We start from the raw sequence: 12,556 nt of genomic DNA on the forward strand, positions 1-12,556 counted from the left end.
CATTCACACCTGCACATTCAATGTCAAACTCAGACAACATAAATGGAATTACACCATTACAACAATCCAACAGATTAATTAATAATACACAGTGAATACAAGGCTGATTAATGTGAAATTAAATTTGACTGAAAATGTAAAATCGAGAGGAGAGATAACAAATGGGGGAAGGGCAGAAGGCAAGAAATGCAGCAGCATAGAATGTGCTCCTCCAGGGAGTGTATTTTACCAACTACAACTGCTAAATATAAACAAACACTCTGACATGATCCTCCGGTTTTAATGTAAACCATACTCCCATACAGTAGGAACCATATAAATAAGTTAATAGATACAAGCCTTGAGCAAATCCAGCCTCCAGCCAGGCCCCCCGCTTCTTGGAGCTCCGAGAGGGGTTCCCACTCATTCATTCAACAGGAGAAGGCTCAGTTTATTGTAATGGGCACGGAGGGTACAGTGGTCGTGTCTCATGTTGAGGAGGAAGCTGTTTCCTCTCATTCAACAGAAGAGGACCTATTTACTAGAGTTCTTTTTTGTTTTGCAGCTGTAGTCTCCCATAGAGCCCTGAGGCTCAGGTTCAAATCCCTCTGCTTCAGTGTGTGTAATAACATTACTGCACAAGCCACGTGCCAATTGGCATAGGGAGAAGAAAATGAGGGAAGTAAACACGTCAACCTGTTCAATGCTATCTCCAATCATTTCACTTCCTGTCCCATTCGTAATCCATGGAGCCCAGCCTCTTTTAACGAAGTTTCTTTTTGAGAAGTTTAATCGGGCATTTTTGCACAAGTCAAGTTAAGAAAGCCGGGATCTCTCGCAAGACTGCGCGGAAGACAACAATTGTAATTCTCGGCGGGGAGGCTGAATTATGAATTCACTAATAGCCTCCCCTAAGCGATGGTGCAGTCCACGCCAGTGCCTGTCTCTGTGGCGCAATTGGTCAGCGCGTTCGGCTGTTAACCGAAAGGTTGGTGGTTTGAGCCCACCCAGGGGCGCTGTGTTCGCTTTTCTTCCTTGGCTTCGAAGCTCAACGCTTTTAATGGGGTCAGGAAAATGTTCCCCAAACGGAAATCCTCTCCACAAAGGGGTTTCTGAATTGAATTAATGTCTAACGTAAGGGACTGTGGATTCTGAGAAGCCGAGACAAAAAGAGAAACTCGGCAGGTTTGACAGTACCTGTCGGAGAAAACAGAATTTTGAAATGTTGTCTCTGATTCTCTTTCCACAGATGTTGCCTGACCTGCTGAGTTCCTCCTGCAATTTCTCGTTTTGTTTTTAACGGAAATTTCATTTCACCTTTTGGGATGAAACACCTCGACTCGCCATGTGCAGATATTTCACCCTTTCGAATCACTGTGAAGTGATTGGATTCAAACAAACTCTGCGATGATTCACTCTTTCTCAGCTCCACAGGCAGACAGACCTGGGAAGTGAAGTTGTCAGTGTGGTTCTGTATTCGTGGGCCGAGTGGTTAATGCGATGGACTTGAAATCCATTGCGGTTTCCCCACGCAGGTGTGAAACCTGCCGACTGCAAAATGAGAAATGTCGTCGAAAAGAAAGGGAGCTTGCTCCCCGGCTTCTTCTTTAAGATTCAAATCAGTGGAGGGGGGAAAGTGTTTCACTCACATTGGGACTGGTGGGTATCTGCAACCCACTGCCTGTTCGGGTGGAACAAACAGATACCCACAGAGCTTCGTTTGAGGCTGTGAGCAAAGTGTTTGGAAATGAGACTAGAACAGTGAGGGGCATGAAATCGTGATCGAAATGAAGCAGGCACCTGAGGACAAGGATGTTTCCTTTGCCAGTGAAAGATACTGCTTCACAAAGTTGGGCCTGTGGAAGGGAAGTAGTGACGGTGATTATCTTTGGCTGTTCACCTTGTGAAGGTTCCCATTGCTGCGCATGTCCGTGTTAACGTCAGAACTCTGCAGCATGGTGGCGTTAGATACGCACAGGGCCCGGGCGCAATGGATGACGCATCTGACCCCACCTACCTGTTTGAAATGCAGCTCACAGCTTCTTCACACACCCCAATTAATCTTTCTCATTGTCCTGAAGCCGGCATACGGTTTGAAATCCCGATCTGCGGGAATGAGAATCTTTTCACTGTCTCGCGTCAGTAAGTGTCCCCGAGAACATCAAAGTCACGTCACAGCGCTGTCAGAGGAGGGGAAGCTGAAATAGCCCCACACGCTGCTCACGGGCACATTTTACTTTCCCCAACTCACCGCCCCAACCACTGCGGCTCCTGGGAGTGGAAAGGAAACAGTCACCAAAACCCAGTCTTCGCTTTGTGAATCTTCAGAAAATCAGCAAACGTTCATCCCTTCGGATTTTCTATCCTGGGCTGACAGGGATGGGTTTTGTCACTCTTTTGTAGGACATTGCAAGTGGATGTTTTGCAGAAAAGCACCACAATGCAATCTGATTAATCAGGACCTGGATGTTTTCGGTCTTTGAATGTGTGTGTTGTGCTCCCGAACTTTGTTGTTCACAGTTTATAATACTTATCTTCCCAGACCACTGTATCACTTATCGAACATGTTTAATTTGCGTCTTGTAATCCTTTCACTGTCTGCTAATGAGGATAGCGTTTCCGTGTTTTACCTAAATTATCTTGACCTTGCATACCTCAAGCCTCAAGCTAATTTCACGAGAAACCTTCTCCAGTTCAAAAGCCAATTGTTAATGATGGCTCTGCTTCTTGTCACGTATCCAATTTCAGATCAATGCTGTTAATTCCCCTTTTATTCCTTCAGATCCAGGTTTCGCTCACGGGGCTAGAACAGAACTGTCACCAAATACATTTACCAATCTACGTTCATCTATCGATTGTATTAGCATCATCAACACTTCTCATCAAAATAATTCGAGAGACTTTCATCACAATTTTCTGTGAACAGTTCTACATTAGCTTTGCTGAATGAACCCCAAATTTCTTGAAGTGGCTCCTTATTTTCGGCCCTGATTATTAATCTCTCTACGCATGGGAATGGATCCTTCCCACCCGTTCTATCACTCATCAATGTGTGTAGTTCAGTTCGATCTCCCATCAGCCTCCTCTGTCCTGATCAAATCCAGGGGAACAGGATACGTTGGGGCTATGGCGCGGACAGGACAAGCCCAATACTCACCTTTCCTGTTAGAACCATTCCATGAGAAATTTTACACCACAACTTTGGGCGCTTAGCTGTGGCCGAACACTTAAGGTGTTGGCGTAGAGATGCTTTGGGGTTCCCCCGCCCAGGGTGGTAACCTGCTGACTATGCTTTCTTCGCTGGCGATTTTAAATGACTTCCTTTTGGTTGCATTATCGCTCAAACTTTAGAAAACCCGTCTCAATAAAGTCCCGTTTTCTCATGTCTGGGAATTGATTGCCATGCAGGAAACTCCATTTCTGAACAAACAACGTACCAGCCTCACAACGTCAGCTCTGTTTACCTTTCCACAGATGCTGCTCGACCTGTTGGCTTTCTGCAGTATTCTCTGTGTTTAATCGGCACAAGTGCTGCTTTTCATTCAAGAACTTCAATCCCTGTCCTCTGGTAACTGACTCTTGTCAGTGGCAATTGATTCTTCTGATCATTAATCTGCCCATTCCCACCGCTTCTTCTCCCATCATTACCAACAGCCCCAGGAAATCTCCAGTTAACCTTCTTTGCTCCAAAGCGAACATTCCCAACGTTGAGAATGTCTCTCCAAAATGGAAATTCCTCATCCCTGGACATGACGCAAGGGGTACAATTGGGAAGAGATTTTGGCAAAATATTGTCAGTTAGGAAATGGAAAAATGTTCATGAAGCAAAACAGAAATCCCAGTCTCCAGCTTTGTGAATCTTTAGAAACTCTTTGGGAAGCGGATTTAGAGGAGAATGAAAGATGAACTGTCCGATTGAGTAGAGACTGTCCTGACACCGTCCCCTTGTTGAAGAGGCCGGGAGATTGACTCTGATGTTCACGGGACATGAACTGATCTGAGACATTGAAAGAATTGTCGTTCCTGCACATCAGGAATTCAAACCCCTTCTCGCCTCCGAGCCAATGAGAGAACTCGGGAACAGGCAAAACACTGAAAGGCTCGAAGGGCGACGGCCCCGGAGTAAGAAAGCTAGTTCCTCCTGACGTGGATGAGTCTCCAGAGAGTGGGATCAGACTGTCCCCGGTGTCTCCACAATAAATCTCCCAGGCGTTATTATGGAAAAGTAAAACTGATAGACGCCAAATGTAATTCTAGGCGGGGTGGCTGAATTATGAATTCACTAATAGCCTCCCCTACGCGATGGCGCAGCCCACGTCGTCGCCTGTCTCTGTGGTGCAATTGGTCAGCGCGTTCGGCTGTTAACTGAAAGGTTGGTGGTTCGACCCCAGCCAGGGGCGTTGTGTTCGCTGTTCTTCCTTGGCTTCGAAGCTGTACGCTTTTAATGGGGTCAGGAAAATGTTCCCCAAACGGAAATCTTCTCCACCAAGGGGTTTCTGAATTGAATTAATGTCTAACGTAAGGGACTGCGGATGCTGAGAAGCCGAAACAAAAAGAGAAACTCGGCAGGTTTGACAGTACCTGTCGGAGAAAACAGAATCCTGAAATGGTGCCTCTGATTCTCTTTCCACGGATGTTGCCTGACCTGCTGATTTCCTCCTGCAATTTCTAGTTTTGTTTTTAACTGAAAGTTCATTTCATCTTTTGGGATGAAACACCTAAATACCTGCAAACACCGTGTGCAGATATTTAACTCTTTCGAAACACTGTGAAGTGATTGGATTCAAACAAACTCTGCGATGATTCACTCTTTCTCAGCTCCAAAGGCAGACAGACCTGGGAAGTGAAGTTGTCAGTGTGGTTCTGTATTCGTGGGCCGACTGGTTAATGCGATGGACTTGAAATCCATTGCGGTTTCCCCACGCAGGTGTGAACCCGGCCGAGTACAAAATGAGAAATGTCGTCGAAAAGAAAGGGAGCTTGCTCCCCGGCTTCTTCTTTAAGATTCAAATCAGTGGAGGGGGAAAAATATTTCACTCACATTGGGGCTGGTCGGGAATCTGCAACCCACTGCCTGTTCGGGTGGAACAAGCAGATACCCGCACAGCTTCTTTTGAAGCTATGAGCCAAGTGTTTGGAAATGAGATTAGAACAGTGAGGGGCATGAAATCGTGATCGAAATGAAGCAGGCACCTGAGGACAAGGGTGTTTCCTTTACCAGTGAAAGATACTGCTTCACAAAGTTGGGCCTGTGGAAGGGAATCAGTGACGGTGATTATCTTTGGTTGTTCACCTTGTGAAGGTTCCCATTGCTGCTCATGTCCGTGTTAACGTCAGAACTCTGCAGCATGGTTAGATGCGCACAGGTGAAACTTTATTGCTGGAACAGCACAGCAGGTCAGGCAGCATCTAGGGAACAGAAGATTCGACGTTTCGGGCACATGCCCTTCTTCAGGAATGATTCCTCTCATTCCTGAAGAAGGGCATGTGCCCGAAACGTCGAATCTTCTGTTCCCTAGATGCTGCCTGACCTGCTGTGCTGTTCCAGCAATAAAGTTTCAGCTTTGATCTCCAGCGTCTGCAGACCTCACTTTCTCCTAGATGCGCACAGGGCCCGGGTGCAATGGATGACGCATCTGACTCCACCTACCTGTTTGAAATGCAGCTCACAGCTTCTTCCCACACCCCAATTAATCTTTCTCATTGTCCTGAAGCCGGCATACGGTTTGAATTCCCGATCTGCGGGAATGGGAATCTTTTCACTGTCTTGCGTCAGTCAGTGTCCCCGAGAACATCAGAGTCAAGAAACAGCGCTGTCAGATGAGGGGAAGCTGAAATAGCCCCACACGCTGCTCACGGGCACATTTTACTTTCCCCAACTCACCGCTTCAACCACTGCGGCTCCTGGGAGTGGAAAGGAAACAATCACCAAAACCCAGTCTAAGCTTTGTGAATCTTCAGAAAATCAGCAAACGTTCATCCCTTCGGATTTTCTATCTTGGGCTGACAGGGATGGGTTTTGTCACTCTTTTGTAGGACATTGCAAGTGGATGTTTTGCAGAAAAGCACCACAATGCAATCTGATTAATCAGGACCTGGATGTTTTCGGTCTTTGAATGTAAGTGTTGTGCTCAACAACTTTGTTGTCCACAGTTTATAATACTTATCTTCCCAGTCCACTGTATCACTTGTTGAAAATGTTTAATTTGCGTCTTGTAATCCTTTCACTGTCTGCTAATGAGGATCGCGTTTCCGTGTTTTACCTAAATTATCTTGACCTTGCATACCTCAAGCCTCAAGCTAATTTCACGAGAAACCTTCTCCAGTTCAAAAGCCAACTGTTTCTGATGGCTCTGTTTCTTGTCACGTATCCAATTTCAGATCGATGTTGTTAATTCCCCTTTTATTCCTTCAGATCCAGGTTTCGCTCACAGGGCTAGAACAGAACTGTCGCCAAATACATTTACCAATCTACGTTCATCCTCTCGATTGTATTAGCATCATCAACACTTCTCATCAAAATAACTCGAGAGACTTTCATCACAATTTTCTGTGAACAGTTCCACATTAGCTTTGCTGAATGAACCCCAAATTTCTTGAAGTGGCTCCTTATTTTCGGCCCTGATTATTAATCTCTCTATGCATGGGAATGGATCCTTCCCACCCGTTCTATCACTCATCAATGTGTGTAGTTCAGTTCGATCTCCCATCAGCCTCCTCTGTCCTGATCAAATCCAGGGGAACAGAATACGTAGGGACTATGGCGCGGACAGGAAAAGCCTAATACTCACCTTTCCTGTTAGAACTATTCCATGAGAAATTTTAGACCACAACTTTGGGCGTGTAGTTGTGGCCGAACACTTAAGGTGCTGGCGTAGAGATCCTTTGGGGCTCCCCCGCTCAGGGTGGTAACCTGCTGACTATGCTTTCTTCACTGGCGATTTTAAATGACTTCCTGTTGGTTGCATTATCGCTCAAACTTCACAAAACCCGTCTCGATAAAATCACGTTTTCTCATGTCTGGGAATTGATTGCCATGCAGGAACCTCGGGTTCTGAACAAACAACGTACCAGCCTCACAACGTCAGCTCTGTTTACCTTTCCACAGATGCTGCTCGTCCTGTTGGCTTTCTGCGGTATTCTCTGTGTTTAATCGGCACAAGTGCTGCTTTTCATTCAAGAACTTCAATCCCTGTCCTCTGGTAACTGACTCTTGTCAGTGGCAATTGATTCTTCTGATCATTAATCTGCCCATTCCCACCGCTTCTTCTCCCATCATTACCAACAGCCCCAGGAAATCTCCAGTTAACCTTCTTTGCTCCAAAGCAAACATTCCCAACCTTGGGAATGTCTCTCCAAAATGGAAATTCCTCATCTCTGGAAATGAATCATGGCGTACAATTGGGAAGAGGTTTTGGCAAAATATTGTCAGTTACGAAATGGAAAAATGTTCATGAAGCAAAACAGAAATCCCAGTCTCCAGCTTTGTGAATCTTTAGAAACTCTTTGGGAAGCGTATTTAGAGGAGAATGAAAGATGAACTGTCTGACTGAGTAGAGACAGTCCAGACACCGTCCCCTTGTTGAAGAGGCCGGGAGATTAACTCTGATGTTCTCGGGACATGAATTGATCTGAGACATTGAAAGAATTGTCGTTCCTGCACATCAGGAATTCAAACCCCTTCTCGCCTCCGAGCCAATGAGAGAACTCGGGAACAGGCAAAACACGGAAAGGCTCGAAGGGCGACGGCCCAGGAGTAAGAAAGCTCGTTCCTCCTGACATGGATGTGTCTCCAGCCTGTCCCCGGTGTCTCCACAATAAATCTCCCAGGCTTTATTATGGAAAAGTAAAACTGATAGACGACAACTGGAATTCGAGGCGGGGAGGCTGACTTATGAATTCACTAATAGCCTCCCCTAAGTGATGGCGCAACCCATGTCATCACCTGTCTCTGTGGCGCAATTGGTCAGCGCGTTCGGCTGTTAACCGAAAGGTTGGTGGTTCGAGTCCCACCCAGAGGCGATGACCGTCTGGTTGCCTGTCTCTTTAGCCCGCCACCCTGTTCCCTGGCCAACATCTCTGTCTCAGGCATGCAGCAGTGTCCCAGCAAACTCCGCTCCAGATGGAAGACCAGCGCCTCATTTTCCGTTTGGAATCCTCCAGTCTTCAAGATCGAGTTCAATATTATTTGGATCCGAACTCCCGCATGCCCTTGATCCCTACCACACCCACACGAGGCCGTGTTATCACATCGTCTGCTGTTACACACGACTTATTGTTCGCCAGGAATAGTCTCCATGAACAGTTAGTCAAACCCGACACAGATCGTTATTCTCTCCTTTGTCCCTCCAATGTTCTCCCTCTGAACTAGTGGCAAAGAGAGCAATGTGGATTGATATCCCTGAGCCAGCTCTTTGTCCCATCTCCAGGAACCGGGTTCTCTCCACTGGCGGATAATTAAACCACTTTGTTGTTGCGTTGACGTGAGGAGATTGTATAAATATAAACTTTTCTAAATCCCCACCTTCCGTTGATTGAACTGTGAGTTCACTCTGAATCACAACACGTGTCACAGCGCAATTTGAGGCCCACATTAGTTCTGCTGGTTCTACACAGCAAGTAAATGAGAGTCTCTATTCGTATCATTCTCTTGCCTTCGCCCTGGAAATCTCCACATTGTTACTTTGGACATGACCACCGAATGCCCTTTTGTGTTCTTGAATCTGCCTCCTTGTCACGGTCGGACAGGGACAAGAAAGTGTTCTTCCTAATGTCACTTTTACTTTTTTTACCAAATGCCTTGAAATCTCTGACATTTTTTTGGGAAATTGAAATGATTCTCATTCCTGCACATGAGGTTGAATTGATTTAATTTCTAACGTAAAGGACTGCGGATGCTGAGAATCAGAGACACAAAGAGGAGCTGTTGGAGAAACTCAGCAGGTTTGGCAGTACCTGTGGGAGAAAACAGAGTTCTGAAATATTGTCTCTGATTCTCTTTCCACCGATGGTGCCTGACCTGCTGAGTTGCTCCTGCAATTTCTGTTTTTGCTTTTAACTGAAAGTTTATTTCATCTTTCGTGATGAAACAACCAGACTCGCCATGTGCAGATATGTAACCCTTTCGAAACCTGTGAAGTGATTGTATTCAAACAAACCCAGCAATAACTCACTATTTCTCAGCTCCACAGGCAGAGAGACCAGGGAAATGAAGCTGTCAGTGTGGTTCTTTGTTCGTGGGTCGAGTGGTTAATACGATGGATTTGAGATCGATTGCGGTTTCCCGACGCAGGTGTGAACCTTGCCGACTACAGTTGAGAAATGTCGTCAAAAAGAAAGGAAGACTGTTCCCCGGTTTCTTCTTTAAGATTCACATCAGTGGAGGGGTTGGAAATCTGCAACCCATTGCCTGTCAGGGTGGAACAAGCAGATACCCACAGAGCTACTTTTGAGGCTATGAGCCAAGTGTTTGGAAATGAGACGAGAACAGTGAGGGGCGTGAAGTCGTGATCGAAATGAAGCAGGCACCTGAGGACGAATGTGTTTTATTTGCCAGTGAAAGATACTGCTTCACCAAGTTGGGACAATGGAAGGGAAGCAGTGACGGTGATTATCTATGGCTGTTCCTCTTGTGAATGTTCCCATTGCTGCGCATGTCCGTGTTAACGTCAGAACTCTGCAGCATGGTGGCGTCAGGTACGCACAGTGCCGGGGCGCAATGGATGACGCATCTGACTCCACCTACCTCTTTGAAATGCAGCTCTCAGCTTCTTCACACACTCCAATTAATCTTTCTCATTGTCCTGAAGCCGGCATACGGTTTGAATTCCTGATTTGCGGGAATGGGAATCTTTTCACTGTCTCGCGTCAGTAAGTGTCCCTGAGAACATCAGAGTCACGTCACAGCGCTGTCAGAGGAGGGAAGCTGAAATCGCCCCACACGCTGCTCATGGACATATTTCACTTTCTCCAACTCACCTCCCCAACCACTGCGGCTCCTGGGAGTGGAAAGGGAACAAACCCAGTCTCAGCTTTGTAAATCTTCAGGAAATACGAAATCTGTTCATCCTGTTGGATCTTCCATCCTGGCCTGGCAGCGTTGATTTTAAATGGCTGTCCAGTTAGTGCCGATTCGTTTTGGCTGAAAAAAATCTTCCTTATCTCATCCCAGCATTTCTTGCCACAGAGAACTGTGCGGCAGAGTTCATGTATATATTTCCTTGTATGGTATTTTGTAAATAACATTCGTTTGCGGGTTGTTTGTATAGGCTATTCCAGGTTCATTAGCCGCTGTTTAAGTGTGTTGGTAGGTTTGTGGGCTACCATGATGCTGAGAGCGTTGAGTTGTCTGGACATCATTTCCCAGATGTCTTTTATGTAAAGTAATGTGGCTAGGGTTTCTGCACACGTTGTGTCTGCTTGTGTCAGTTTGTTGATGTGAAATCGACACACTGGGTTTATTGGGTAGGCAAAAGTGCGGATTGCAGATGCTGGAAACCAGAGTTTAGATCAGAGTGGTGCTGGACAAGCACAGCAGGTCAGACAGCTTCCGAGGAGCAGGAAAATCGACTTTTCGGGCAAAAGCCCTTCATCAGGAATGGAAGCAGGACGCCTCCAGGGCGGAGAGATAAATTGGGGGGTGGAGGTGTGCTGGGCCGAAGGTAGCAAAGAGTACAATAGGTGAATGGGGGTGGGGATGGAGGTGAAAGGTCAGAGAGGAGGGTAGAGCGGATAGGTGGGAAGGGAGATTGGCAGGTAGGACAGGTCATGAGGACAGCATTGTGCTGGAAGTTTGGAACTGAAGTAAGGTGTGGGGAGGGGAAATGAGGAAACTGGTGAAGTCTACATTAATGTTCTGGGTTTGAATTTATCCGAGGCGGAAGATGGGGCGTTCTTCCTCCAGGCATCGGGTGGGGAGGGAGCGGCGATGGAGGAGGCCCAGGACCTGCATGTCCTCGGCAGAGTGGGAGGGGGTGTTGAAATGTTGGGCCAGAGGGCGATGGGGTTGATTGTTGCGGGTGTCCTGGAAATATCCCCTCAAGCGCCGTGACTGGACTCTGCGAGGAGTCTCCAGCCTCCCCAATGTAGAGGAGACCGCATCGGGAGCAATGGATACAAGAAATGACATTGTTGGATGCACAGGTGAAAGCTTGCTGTCGACCGCGGCCCAGGTTCGATTTCCGGGCAGGAAAGTAATTTTTAGGAGAGCTGACAAGCGGAATCCGCGTCTCCCTGGTGGTCTAGTGGTTAGGATTTGGCGCTCTCACCGCCGCGGCCCGGGTTCGATTCCTGGTCAGGGAAACCATTTTCAGGGGTGCAGGCTACCCATTCTTCTTAAATGCGCTGTGTAATTATTTATAGTCGTTCCTGGGTGCTGCAGTGTGTCGTGGCTCGTTGAAATAGTGTCCTGATTCAGATTTGTTTGTATGTGGAGGGATGATTGCTTCTGTAGTTCAGTACTTGGTTCGTGTGCGTTGTTTTCTTGTAGACGCTGTTTTGAATTTACCATTGCTCATAAAATTCACAAAAGAGGAGAACAACAACAAAGTCCCATTCCTAGATGTCACAGTAGAGCGAACAGTCAATGGGGGAACTTCAAACTAGCATCTACAGAAAAACAACACACACAAACCAAATTCTTAACCACAGAAGCAATCATCCCAACACCCACAAACGTTGCTGCATCAGGACATTATTTCAACGAGCCACTACACACAGCAGCACAGAGAAACTACGAAGAGCAGAAGAGAAATACGTATATAGTGTATTTAAGGAGAACGGGTACCCAATAAACCCAGTCCGCCGATTTCTCATTGATGCTTCCAAGCTGACTTTCAAAAATTCGTTTGTCCCTCCATTCTTTCCTGTTTGTTTTTTGTGGGTTTTGAAAGCTTTCGCAATCCTCTGACTGAGTATTTGAGTTGGGAAGTTATGTTGTGGCTGTACAGGACATTGGTTAGACCAGTTTTGGAATATTGTGTGCAATTCTGGTCTCCTATCAGAAGGATACTGTGAAATTTGAAAGGGTTCTGAAGCACCAGTGGGTCCACAGAGGGGAAGAGGCCCTTCTGCTGCCCTGAGTGTGGGAAGGCCTTCAGTGATTCCTCTGCTTGCTGCCACAACAGTTGGTCCACACCGGGGAAGGCTGTTCTCTGGCCCCAAGTGCGAGATGGCCTTCAGCAGTTCTTCCCACCTGCTGAGACACCAATGGGTCCACACTGAGGAGAGGCCGTTCTTCTGCCCCGAGTGTAGGAAGGGCTTTGCTCTTTCCTCCGACCTGCTGGCCCATTGGTGAGTCCACATGGGGGAGTGGTCGTTCAGTTGCCCTAAGTGCAGGAAGTCCTTCAGCAATTCCTCAGCCCTGCTGAGGCACCAGTCCGTCCACACCGGGGAGAAGCCGTTCTCCTGCCCCGAGTGTGGGAAGGGCTTTATCCGCTCCTCCACACTGCGGAAGCATCAGCTGGTCCACACGGGGGCGGAGGGGTGAGGCCATTCTGCTGACCTGAGTGCGGGAAGGCCTTCAGCAATTCCTCCACCCTGCTGAAACACCTGTGTGTCCTTCAGCAGTGGGAGGCCC

General features: G+C 47.1%; 3 non-coding genes across 3 annotated transcripts; all 3 read left to right on the top strand.

Annotated features, from left to right (window-relative positions):
- The first annotated feature begins 921 nt into the window (after nucleotides 1-921).
- Nucleotides 922-995, top strand: trnan-guu (transfer RNA asparagine (anticodon GUU)). Its single transcript has one exon. It is a non-coding gene; the product is annotated as a tRNA-Asn (tRNA).
- A 6,931-nt stretch (nucleotides 996-7,926) lies between these two features.
- On the top strand, nucleotides 7,927-8,001 carry trnan-guu (transfer RNA asparagine (anticodon GUU)). Its single transcript has one exon. It is a non-coding gene; the product is annotated as a tRNA-Asn (tRNA).
- A 3,207-nt stretch (nucleotides 8,002-11,208) lies between these two features.
- On the top strand, nucleotides 11,209-11,280 carry trnae-cuc (transfer RNA glutamic acid (anticodon CUC)). The gene has a single exon. It is a non-coding gene; the product is annotated as a tRNA-Glu (tRNA).
- The last annotated feature ends 1,276 nt before the right edge of the window (nucleotides 11,281-12,556 follow it).

The sequence above is a fragment of the Chiloscyllium plagiosum genome, unplaced genomic scaffold (genome assembly GCF_037043375.1).
Source record: "Chiloscyllium plagiosum isolate Xiang-an unplaced genomic scaffold, Cpla_swu_hap1 HiC_scaffold_27, whole genome shotgun sequence".
Classification (NCBI taxonomy): Eukaryota; Metazoa; Chordata; class Chondrichthyes; order Orectolobiformes; family Hemiscylliidae; genus Chiloscyllium; species Chiloscyllium plagiosum.